This window comes from Rhinopithecus bieti, unplaced genomic scaffold, assembly GCF_001698545.2.
Source record: "Rhinopithecus bieti isolate Rb0 unplaced genomic scaffold, ASM169854v2 scaffold_4602, whole genome shotgun sequence".
Classification (NCBI taxonomy): Eukaryota; Metazoa; Chordata; class Mammalia; order Primates; family Cercopithecidae; genus Rhinopithecus; species Rhinopithecus bieti.
Window position 1 is genome coordinate 264136 of NW_016804401.1, and position 10521 is coordinate 274656.

Sequence of the window (10521 nt, forward strand, 5' to 3'; positions counted from 1 at the left end):
TATATATATATATATAATATAATATAATACAGAAAGGAACTCCTGACTTCAAGTAATCCTTCTGCCTTGGCCTTCCAAAGTGCCAGGATTGCAAGCATGAGCCACTAGGCCTGGCCTAAGACAACCTAATATGTAAGGGTGTGTTTAAATACGAAAGTGAAAAGTGGGGGATTAAGTTCCTAGATGAGTCCATGAATATATTATTGAAGCAGGGGGTAGAGTTAGTTTTTAAAGAGGTAGGCCAAATCATGTCACTTCATCACTCCTAATGGCATCTGAGGGCACTTAGGATAAAACAGAAACCCATCTCAAGATTTCGGATTCTTCTTGTCAGACTCCATACTTCTCCAGCCACATCCTCATTCTGTCTACTTTTATTTTGTTTGTTTTTTTGAGATAGAGTCTCACTCTGTCTCCCAGGCTGGAGTGCAGTGGTGCAATCTTGGCTCACTGCAACCTCTGCCTCCCCAGTTCCAGTGATTCTCCTGCCTCAGCCCCCTGAGTAGCTGGGACTACAGGTGCATACCACCATGCCTGGCTAATTTTTGGTATTTTTAGTAGAGACGGGGTTTCACTGTGTTAGCCAGGATGGTCTCTATCTCCTGACCTCGTGATCTGCCCGCCTTGACTTCCCAAAGCCCTGGGATTACAGGCGTGAGCCACTGTGCCCGGCCCATTCTATTTCTTAAATATGCCCGGCTCATACCCTTCTTGGAATCTTAACATTTTTTAATCCATCTGCCTAGAAGAGTATTGCTCCAGGTTTTTGAGTGGCTGGTTCCTGCTGAATGTTTGGATCTCTGCTCAGATGCCCTTTACTGGCCACCCTCCCTTTAGTATTGCCATGGGTTCCACCAGAGTCCTTCGGGCTTGTTGACTGCCTTATCCCTAATGTCAGGATCATGGTTGAATGAACAAATCCACTCACAGGATGGCTGGTGCATACCAGCCAGTGTTGTACACCCCAGAAGCAAGTTGCTTTGAGTGGACTGGCCAGCTCACTGCAAAACTGTGAAAATAGCATTTCATGAAACCATATGAAATTACCAATATTTTAATATCTTGATCTACAAAATGGCATGTCAGTCTATCTGGGCTACTATAAATTTAATGGTATAAGTACCATTAAACTGGCTGGCTTATAAGCAACAGAAATTTATTTCTCGTAGTTCTAGAGGCTGGGAAGTTCAAGAACGAGGCACTGGCAGATTCAGTGTCTTGGGAGGGGCCACTTCCTGCTTCGTAGATGATGCCTTGTTGCTATGCCCTCAAGTGGTGGCAGAGTGAGGCAGCTCTCTGGGGTCCCTGTCATGAGGGCACTAATTCCATCTGTGACAGTTCCACCCTCATGACCTACTCGCCTCCCAAACACCCCACCTCCTGATACCATCATCTTGGGGGTCAGGATTTCAACAGATGAATTTGCGGGGGAACACCAACCTTCAGGCTATAGCATGGCAGTTTCCCATGTTTGATCCTGATAACCTGGCATCTTTCTGGGTCTTTGCTGAAATGTCTCTCATGAATAGCCTCACCTGGAACAGAGCTCTTCCTGCTTTCCACCCAAGTATATGATTCTACCAAAGCTCACTCTACCTCCTCCCCTAATTTTTGACTTTTTCTTATTTTCCCCTCAACTAAACTTTACGTTTTTAGTTTGGTCAGTCTCAGCTAGCAATGAGGAGGAAAGCAACCAGAAACAATTCATCTGAGTAGGTGAAACTATTGATAGCTCTTTGGTCCTATTTCCTATGGAAGTATTGGCAATTCAGAAAGATTCTTGGCACCTCTCTATTAATGTTTAATTGATACAATTTATGACACTTTAATAAAGTGAAATGAAACAGTTCAGATTGGATGGCTGTATTTATCAGGTTTTTAAAAATTGCACATGACAGAAAATCTAAATCAATGTGACTTAAATACAGAAAAGTATTTTGGACAGGTGTGGTGATTCATGCCTGGAATCCAAGCACTTTGGGAGGCTGAAGCAAAGGATCACTTGAGTCCAGGAGTTTGAGACCAGTCTGGGCAACACAGTGGGACCCCATCTCTATAAAGTCAATAGAAATAAAGAAATACATACATAGAAACAAAAAGTATTTATTTATATATAGTGAAAAGTCTAGACTTGCTTCTAGCCACAAAGGAGTAAAAGGGACTGGATTTACTTTCTCACCTGAAAGAAGTGAAAAATGGACAAAATAGGTAAAACAATGGTTTTCAAAGATTGGACTTTAAGCAATGAAAATAGTGATCCCTGAGAGATGGTAAACTGATGGATGAGCCCTTCAAATACTCCAGCTTACTGCCCAGAGAGAGTTTTCAGGCCATGGCCCAGTGTGCATGGCCCAGGCGGAGCCCAGCCATCCCGAGTTGAGACTTGGGGGTCAAGAGAGGTAACCTGAGTTTTCAGGGCAGGGTGCAGGGAGGGAGTTGCACAGAGAGAACTTCCTAGACCTGCAGAGGGCCCTCCTTGTGTTTTTTATCTGAGTACTGATAAGCGCATGTGAAGAAATTATCTGAGGCCAGGGAAAGAACCACCCAAAAGGATTAGGGAGGACAAATCTGAGAGCACATGTAGCATTGGCAATCTGTGGAATTACTGCAAGTGTCCAGATGATTCTCAAATTACAATAGGGCCACGTCCTGATAAACCAATCATAAGTAAAAAATATTGTAATTTGAAAATTCATTCAATATCACAATAAACCCCTCTTAAAGTCAAAAAGTCATAAGTTGAACCACTGTTAAATCCAGATGCCCTCAATATATGATGTGGTTATGTCCCAACAAGCCCATCAAATGTTAAGTCCTCCATTGTAAGTCAGGGACCATCTGTAGATATAAAAGGAGCGGGGTAGACAGACAAAACATTTGAGAAGATAATTGCTGAAAAAGTTCTATATTTTATGAGAGCTATGGAACTCACAGGTCCAAGAAGCTCAATAAACCACCAACATAAAATACCTGAATAAAACCACAGCAAGGTGTATTATAATTAAAATGCTTAAAACTAGTAATCAAGAGAAAATCTTCAAAGCAGCCAAGGAATGGCAGGGAAGGGAGAAAGAAAGACACATTTTGTTTAGAGGACAAAAGATAAGGAAGACAGCAGATTTTGCATCAGAAACAGTGTTCATGGAAAAGACAGTGGAGCAGCATCTTTAAGGCATTGATCATGAAATAAAATGCCCAAATGCCAATTTAGAATTCTACAGCCAGAAAAAATATCTTTCATAAACAAAGGTGAAAGAAAGTTTTAGACAAACAAATGCTGAAAGAATTAATCGCCAGGAGACCTGTGCTATAAGAAATGCAAAAGGATAGTGAAACCAGATGGAAATCTGTATCTATACAATGGAACAAAGAACACTGGTTATGGTCACTATGTGGGTATATAAATATTTTACCTACTTTTAAAATTGCTTCATATCATAATCGATTGTTTAAAGCAAAAATAATAGCAATGTCCTATGAGGTTTATGACATATGTAGAGGTAAAATGTATAATGGCAACAGTACAAAGGCCAACAAGGGAGAAATGAAAGTGTATTGTTATAAGGCTTTTATACCATACACGAAGTGATATAATGTTACCTCAAGGTAGAGTGTGGTAGGTGTAAGACAAATGTGATACATTCTAATGCAGCTACTAAAATAATACAGTAAAGACTTATAGCCAATAAGCAAAGCATGGAAATACAATAGAATCATTTAAAACATTTAATCTAATAGAAGGCAGAAAAAGTAGAAGAAAGGAACAAAGAATAGATAGGATAAATAGAAAATAAATGGCAAGATAATAGATTTAGATCTAACCATACCAATAATCACATTAAATGTAAATGGTATAAATACCTCAAATTGAAAGACAGAGATGACAAATTGGACAATCTAGTATGCTGCTTACAGGAAACTCACTTCAAATATAAAGGCTCAAGTAAGTCAAAAGTAAAATAATCGAGCCAAGTGCGGTGGCTCACGCCTGTAATCCCAGCACTTTGGGAGGCCGAGGCGGGCGGATCACAAGGTCAGGAGATCGAGACCACGGTGAAACCCCATCTCTACTAAAAATACAACAAATTAGCTGGGCACAGTGGTGGGCGCCTGTAGTCCCAGCTACTCAGGAGGCTGAGGCAGGAGAATGGCGTGAATCCGGGAGGCGGAACTTGCAGTGAGCCGAGATCGCGCCACTGCACTCCAGCCAGGGGGACAGAGCGAGACTCCCTCTCAAAAAAAAAAAAAAAAAAAGTAAAATAATCAAAAAAGTTATAGTATGCTAATATGAATAGCAAGGAAGTTCATTGACTATATTAACATTTGAGACAGTAGACTTTGTAGCAGAAAAACCAGGAAATAAGAGGATCATTACAAAATGATAAACAGGGTAAATTTATCAAGAAATCTTAATAATCATAACAAAAGAGCATCAAAATATACACAGCAAAAACTGATAGATGTGCAAGAAGTAGAAAAACCACAAATATTGTCAGAGATTTTAACACCCTGACTCAACAATTGATAGACCAAGTGGACAAATACTCAGTAAAGATGAACATCATCATGATCAACATGAACATCATCATCCAAGTCGACACTTTTAAAACTATCTCCTCAACAATGGTAGAATACATGTTCTTTTCAAGTGCATACAGAACATTTACCGAGGAAAACCATATTCTGGCCATAAGAAAAGTCCCAGTAAATTTAAAAGACTTCAAGTTACACAAAATACATTTTTTAGTCATGTGGAATAAAAAATTGGAAAAATTGGAAATCAATTAAACAAAAAAAAAAAACTCAGCAAAATCTCTAAGTATTTGGAAACTCAGTAACACATGTCTACCCATGAGTCAAAAAAGGAACCAAAAGAAAAATTAGCATTTTGAAGTAAATGAGAACGAAAACACAGCATATCAAAACTTATGAGATGAGTTAAAGTGGCCTTAGAGGGAAATTTCTAGCATTACATTCTTAGAGGGACAGTTATAGCACTGAACATCAATATTTGAGTAAAATTCTTAAAATTTTAGCAAATCCAAACTAACGTATATATAAAGGATAATACATCACAAACAAGTAGGCATTACCCCAGAAATGTCAGATTAACTTGACATTTAAAAATTAATCAATATAATTAAATATATCAGGTGCTACATTACACAATCATCTCAATAGAAGCCTGTTGAGCATTTGACAGCCCTCAACATCCATTTCTGATTAAAACTGTCTGCAAACTACAACTAGAAGGCGGCTTCCCCATCATAATGAAAGACATCTATGGAAAATTTACAGTTAATATATATTTATACTTAAACAGTTAAAAAGACTTTCTCCTATGATCAGGAAAAGGCAAGGGTGGGTGCCGGTTCTAATCATGTCTACTCAACGTTGTACTGGAGGTACAGTGCAATGTCCAGTCGCCCATGCAATAAGGCAAAAAAAAAAAAAAAAAGAAATAAAAGGGATCTGTATTGGGAAGGAAAGTGTAAAGGCGTTTATTTGCAGGTGGTATATTGTATATGTAGAAAATTCTATAGGATCTACAAAAAAGCTGCTATAATTGAAAAGTGGGCCAGGCACGGTGGATCACACCTGTAGTCCCAGCACTTTAGGAGGCCGAGGTGGGCAGATTGACTGAGTTTGAGGCCAGCCTGGGTAACACAGTGAAACCCTATCTCTACTAAAATACAAAAAAATTAGCCGATTGTGGTGGCATGCACCTGTAATCCTAGCGACTGGGGAGGCTGAGGCAGGAGAATCATTGGAACCCAGGAGGCGGAGGTTGCAGTGAGCTGAGATGGCGCCACCGCACTCCAGCCTAGATGACAGAGCAAGCCTCTGTCTCCAGAAAAAAAAAAAAAAAAAAGGATATAAAATCTATATACAACGTGTATTGCATTTTATGTAATAATAATGAACAAGCAGAAATTGAAATAGAAATATGACTTACAGAGGCATTAAAATGATGTATACACAAAAGATGTAAAGGACACTGCACTATAACCCACTACTAAGAGAAAAAAGATCTAAATGAACAGGCCATATACTGTGCTCTTGGTTTGAAGTTTCGTATTATTACGATGTCAGTTCTCCCCAAGTTGATCTACAAATTCAATGCCATTCCAATAAAAATCTCAGCAGATTTTGAAGAAATTGACATGGCGATTATAAAGTTTAAATGGTAGTACAAAGGACCTAGAAGAGCCAAAACAACTTGAGAAAGATCAGTACAGTTGGTAGACTTACACTACCTGACTTTAGAATTGCTACAAAGTTAGCATAATTAAGACAGTGTGGTATTGGCATAAAGACAGGCAAAAAGATCAATGGAACAGAGTAGAGATTCCAGAAATGAACTCATAGGCATATGGTTAATTGATTTTTGGCAAAGCTGCAAAGGAAATTCAATGGAGAAAAGATAATCTTTCCAACAAATTATGCTGTAGAAATTGGACATCCATAGGCAGAAAAAGCAAGCCTCAATTAATATTTTGTATCATCTATAAAATTAACTCAAAAAGGATAATATAATTAGCTGTAACACCTAAAACTGCTAAAATTCCGGAAGACAACATAGGAGAAAATCTTTGTGATCTTAGGTGAAGTAAATAATTCCTAGATATGACACAAGTATGATCTATAAATAGAAAAAGATTATAAATTGTACTTTATCAAAATTAAGAATTTCTTCTCTTCAAATGATCCTAAGAGAATGAAAATGTATGTATATCCCAGAATGGGCAAAAATAATTGGAAGTCATGTATCTGATACACGACTTGTATCCAGAATATACCAGAACTCTTCAAACTCAAGAAGAAAATATGCAACCATATTTTAAAATGCATGACTTCCTTTTTTTTTTTTTTTAATTTTGAAATGGGGTCTTGCTCTGTCACCCAGGCTGGAGTGCAGTGGTGTGATCATAGCTCACTACAGTCTCGACCTCCTGAGCTCAAGCCATCCTTCTGCCTCAGCCTCCTGAGTAACTGGGACTACCGGCATGTTGTAGAGATGGGGGTCTTCCTATGTTGCCTAGGCTGGTTTCAAACTCCTGGACTCAAGATGACCTTGGCCTCCCAAGGTGCCGGGATTACAGGTGTGAGCCAACATGCCTTGCCCAAAATGCATACTTATCTTTTTAGTTGTATTCGTTCATTCGATACATATTTATTGATCACCTGTGCGAAGCCCTTTCTAGATGCTCAGTGATTATTGGTAAACCAAGCAGGAGGTCCCTGTCCCCTGGGACTTGTTTGTGGAACACAGATGTTTGCTGTCCAGCTGAAATATGTGCTATGGGGATAGGGCGCTGGTCTATCTAATGCACGCCCGCATCCCCGGCACCCATGACCCTGGCGGGCTGCAGGCCCTCGGAATCGCTGTGCAGTTGGCGATTGCAACACTCGGGGGATAAATTCCCCTACGCGACGCATGGGGGCGCTCACGCTCCACGCTGTGGCCACACTCTCAGGAGCATTTGTTCGAACGCTCTGCGGTCATCATCCCTCCAGCTTACCTTCTCAAAAAGGGGACATGGATGAGGCTCTCATGATTAATGATCGTAGTACAGATTTGTAACCTATTATGGAAGAAAAGCCACATCAAGCACGTGTCGTTTGGAACAAGAGAGATTTGGCCGCCTCAGCAGTACCAAAGGACCGTGTCCTTTTCTGGGTCACATTTTTTTTTAGGTCTTGAAGAACAGTGATTTGTTCACTGCTAATGAAATCCTTAAGTGCTTCAAAGCATTACAACTTAGGGGAAGAAAGACTGGTGTGTCTTCTGAGACGCCCTGAGCAGCACAGATGACTAGAAATGCGTTTACACTCGACTACTTGGGCTGATTGCGTTTACAAAGAGGCACATAAAACCGCAGATATCTGCATGCACAGCCAGGAAAGCAATCGTAGAAATAACAACATTATCGGGAAGTCATTTTAAGCCGAGGCAGACGCTGTGTCACTGAGTTCCTAGGGTAGTTCAGACACATCTAATATCCAGGTTTTTAGGGAGGCTAATATGTGTGTGTGCAGCTGTGTCTTGAAATAATTCAGTGTTCTAAGCCTCAATGAAATCGTGTCTCTGGAAGGTCAATCATTGAAAGTATAATATAAAAACTCAAGAAAACAAGGAGACTTTGTGGCAGCTCTTAACGTTGTGAGACCAGCTGCAGTAGCTCTGTCAACTGTGGGGGCATCAGATAAATCATTTTAAGCTGGAAAAGTCCTTTGAGGTATCCAGGTGGTTCGTAAGGTGACATAACTCTGTCAAATACCATCACTTTGGGATTTCTAAGAATTCAGAGGATATTAGGTCTTGATGCTTGGAACGAGGCAATCGGCAAGATTTTAGCAAAGGGACTCTGAGACAAAAGCCACAGGTTTTTGTTCGTCCATGCCTGCTTTCCTCAGTTTCACTGTGCAGCACCTCTCAAACTTTCATGAGAAATTTGGGATGCCCTGGTGCTCTGTATTTCTAACCAGCTGCTGGCCAACACTGATGTTAGTGGTTCTTGAACCACGCTTCGGTATTAGGGCGCTATGCGGTACGTACCTCGAGGAAAGTGCTTCCACAGAGGGGAGAAGCCTGTTTACCACCCTGTCTACCACCTGCAGGATTCATCTCATTCCTTCATTCAAGAAAATTGGGCAGCACTGTGGGAGGCCTGACTTATGCTAGTGGCTGGAGACAAAGGGTGAGTCAAACTTAACTTGGTTTCTCTCCTGTTGAGGCTTATTATTTTGGTTTGGGAGACAAGCACAGAGATTGGTAATTCCTAACTTTTAAATGCTGTATAACTTTTAAATGCTGTGCAATGAGGAAGTGCAGTGGGCAGCTGTGAACACATCTAACGGGGTCTGTGAGCTTCAGAAGTCAGGGAAGTGCTGAGGTTAAAGGAGGAATTGGGGTTCATTGACTAAGCGAGCCGCAGGTGGGGCGGGGTAGATAATATTCCATGGAGAGGAGGCGTGTGTACAAAGCCTCTGAGGCAGGAGGGATGCGGGCTTTTGGAGAACCTGGCTGGTCTGTGTGGTTGGAACATGGTGGGCACACGCTGGGTGAGCGTGGAGTATCTGGAGGTGAGGCTAGGGTTGGTGGGATCCTGGTAATCCTACTAGGACACCAGGTCATCCTCCGTTATTAGATGATGGTAAAGATAGTGGATATTAGGGGAAAGTGGGGACTGACGGCTCCCCTTTTCACGATAAGAGTGGCGTGTTTCCATTTGACGAACGGACCCCCTCACTAAGCACCTGTTAGCACAGGTGACACCCACCTGCTCCGCGAGCTCAGTAGACATCCATCTCCACGAGGGGGCAGCAGAGCAGAACGCTGAAGCTGGGAGTCTAAACTGCGTGAGAAAGGCTTTGCCATAGAATTCCAGAATTGATAGTTCTGCAGACATATTCTAGATGTCTCGATAGAAGCTGTGTGCTAACAGTGGCCCACACACGCCTGCTCACTCCAGTGGTCCTGTTTCAGTTCCTTCAGGGTGGCTGGTGTCTAGGTGAGAACAGCATCTGGAGAGGGAAAGGTCACCCCTCCCTGACCCGCACTGCACTCATCAGGAATGTGGCACAACCTGCCAGTATGAATTCCCACTATGCCCTGTGGCGGGGCCCTGGCAGACATGTACATCTGCCAGACAGCCAACGTGATCGCATCCTGCATTAGCTATGAGGTGGGGCAGGAGGAGCTGTTGACTCTGGGGGTGGCAGGTGGTTTGGGGGCCAGGTGGACAAGTTTATTGAGTGCCTGTGGTTTCACCCCACCTTGCAGGCATTGGGCTGGTGGCCCTTGCCTCTGTGAGCCTCCCAGGCTTTCTGCACTCAGAGAAGGGAGCTGGTGACAAACAGGCCTTGAAGGAGGGGAGAAAGCAGCTATCAGGTGCGTCTACTCAATGCTGCCATCAGCTTAGAATTGTAAAGGGCACTGTTTGAACCAGGGCCCGAGAAGAGTGGTTTTATTTCTTTCATTTTCTTTTGTTTGTTTTGGTTGAGGCTAAGATTCCCCCATGACCTGAGAGCATCGAGGGCCAGCCCGTTTCCAAAGGGTCTGCCAGTCTAACGTCTCTGCTGCTCATCCTTAGCACCTAAAATCATATTCCCCATGTCGAAATCATATTTCTGTATTTGAAATCGTATTTCCCCATGTTAAAGTCATATTTCTCCATGTTGAAGTGATATTTCTCCATGTTGAAATCATACTTCCCCCATGTTGAAATCATACTTCTCCCATGTTGAAATTGGAGCAGTCAATTGGGGTCACACTTTTATCATCTTGTCCTGGACTTGAGCTCCCAGGGGCAGACCAGGCAGTCATCAGAAACACCAACCTATTTCAGGGACTGCCCTCTTTCAACACACACCTGCCCTGATCATTCGGGTTGGAATATGGCTGCTTGTGGTGTTTTCTGCGCTCTCAGCCCCTGACCATTCGTGTTGGAATGGTTGCTTGTGGTATTTTCTGCCCTGTCAGCCTCCACGTTGGAGAGTCTTTGCGTGGCTGAGTGT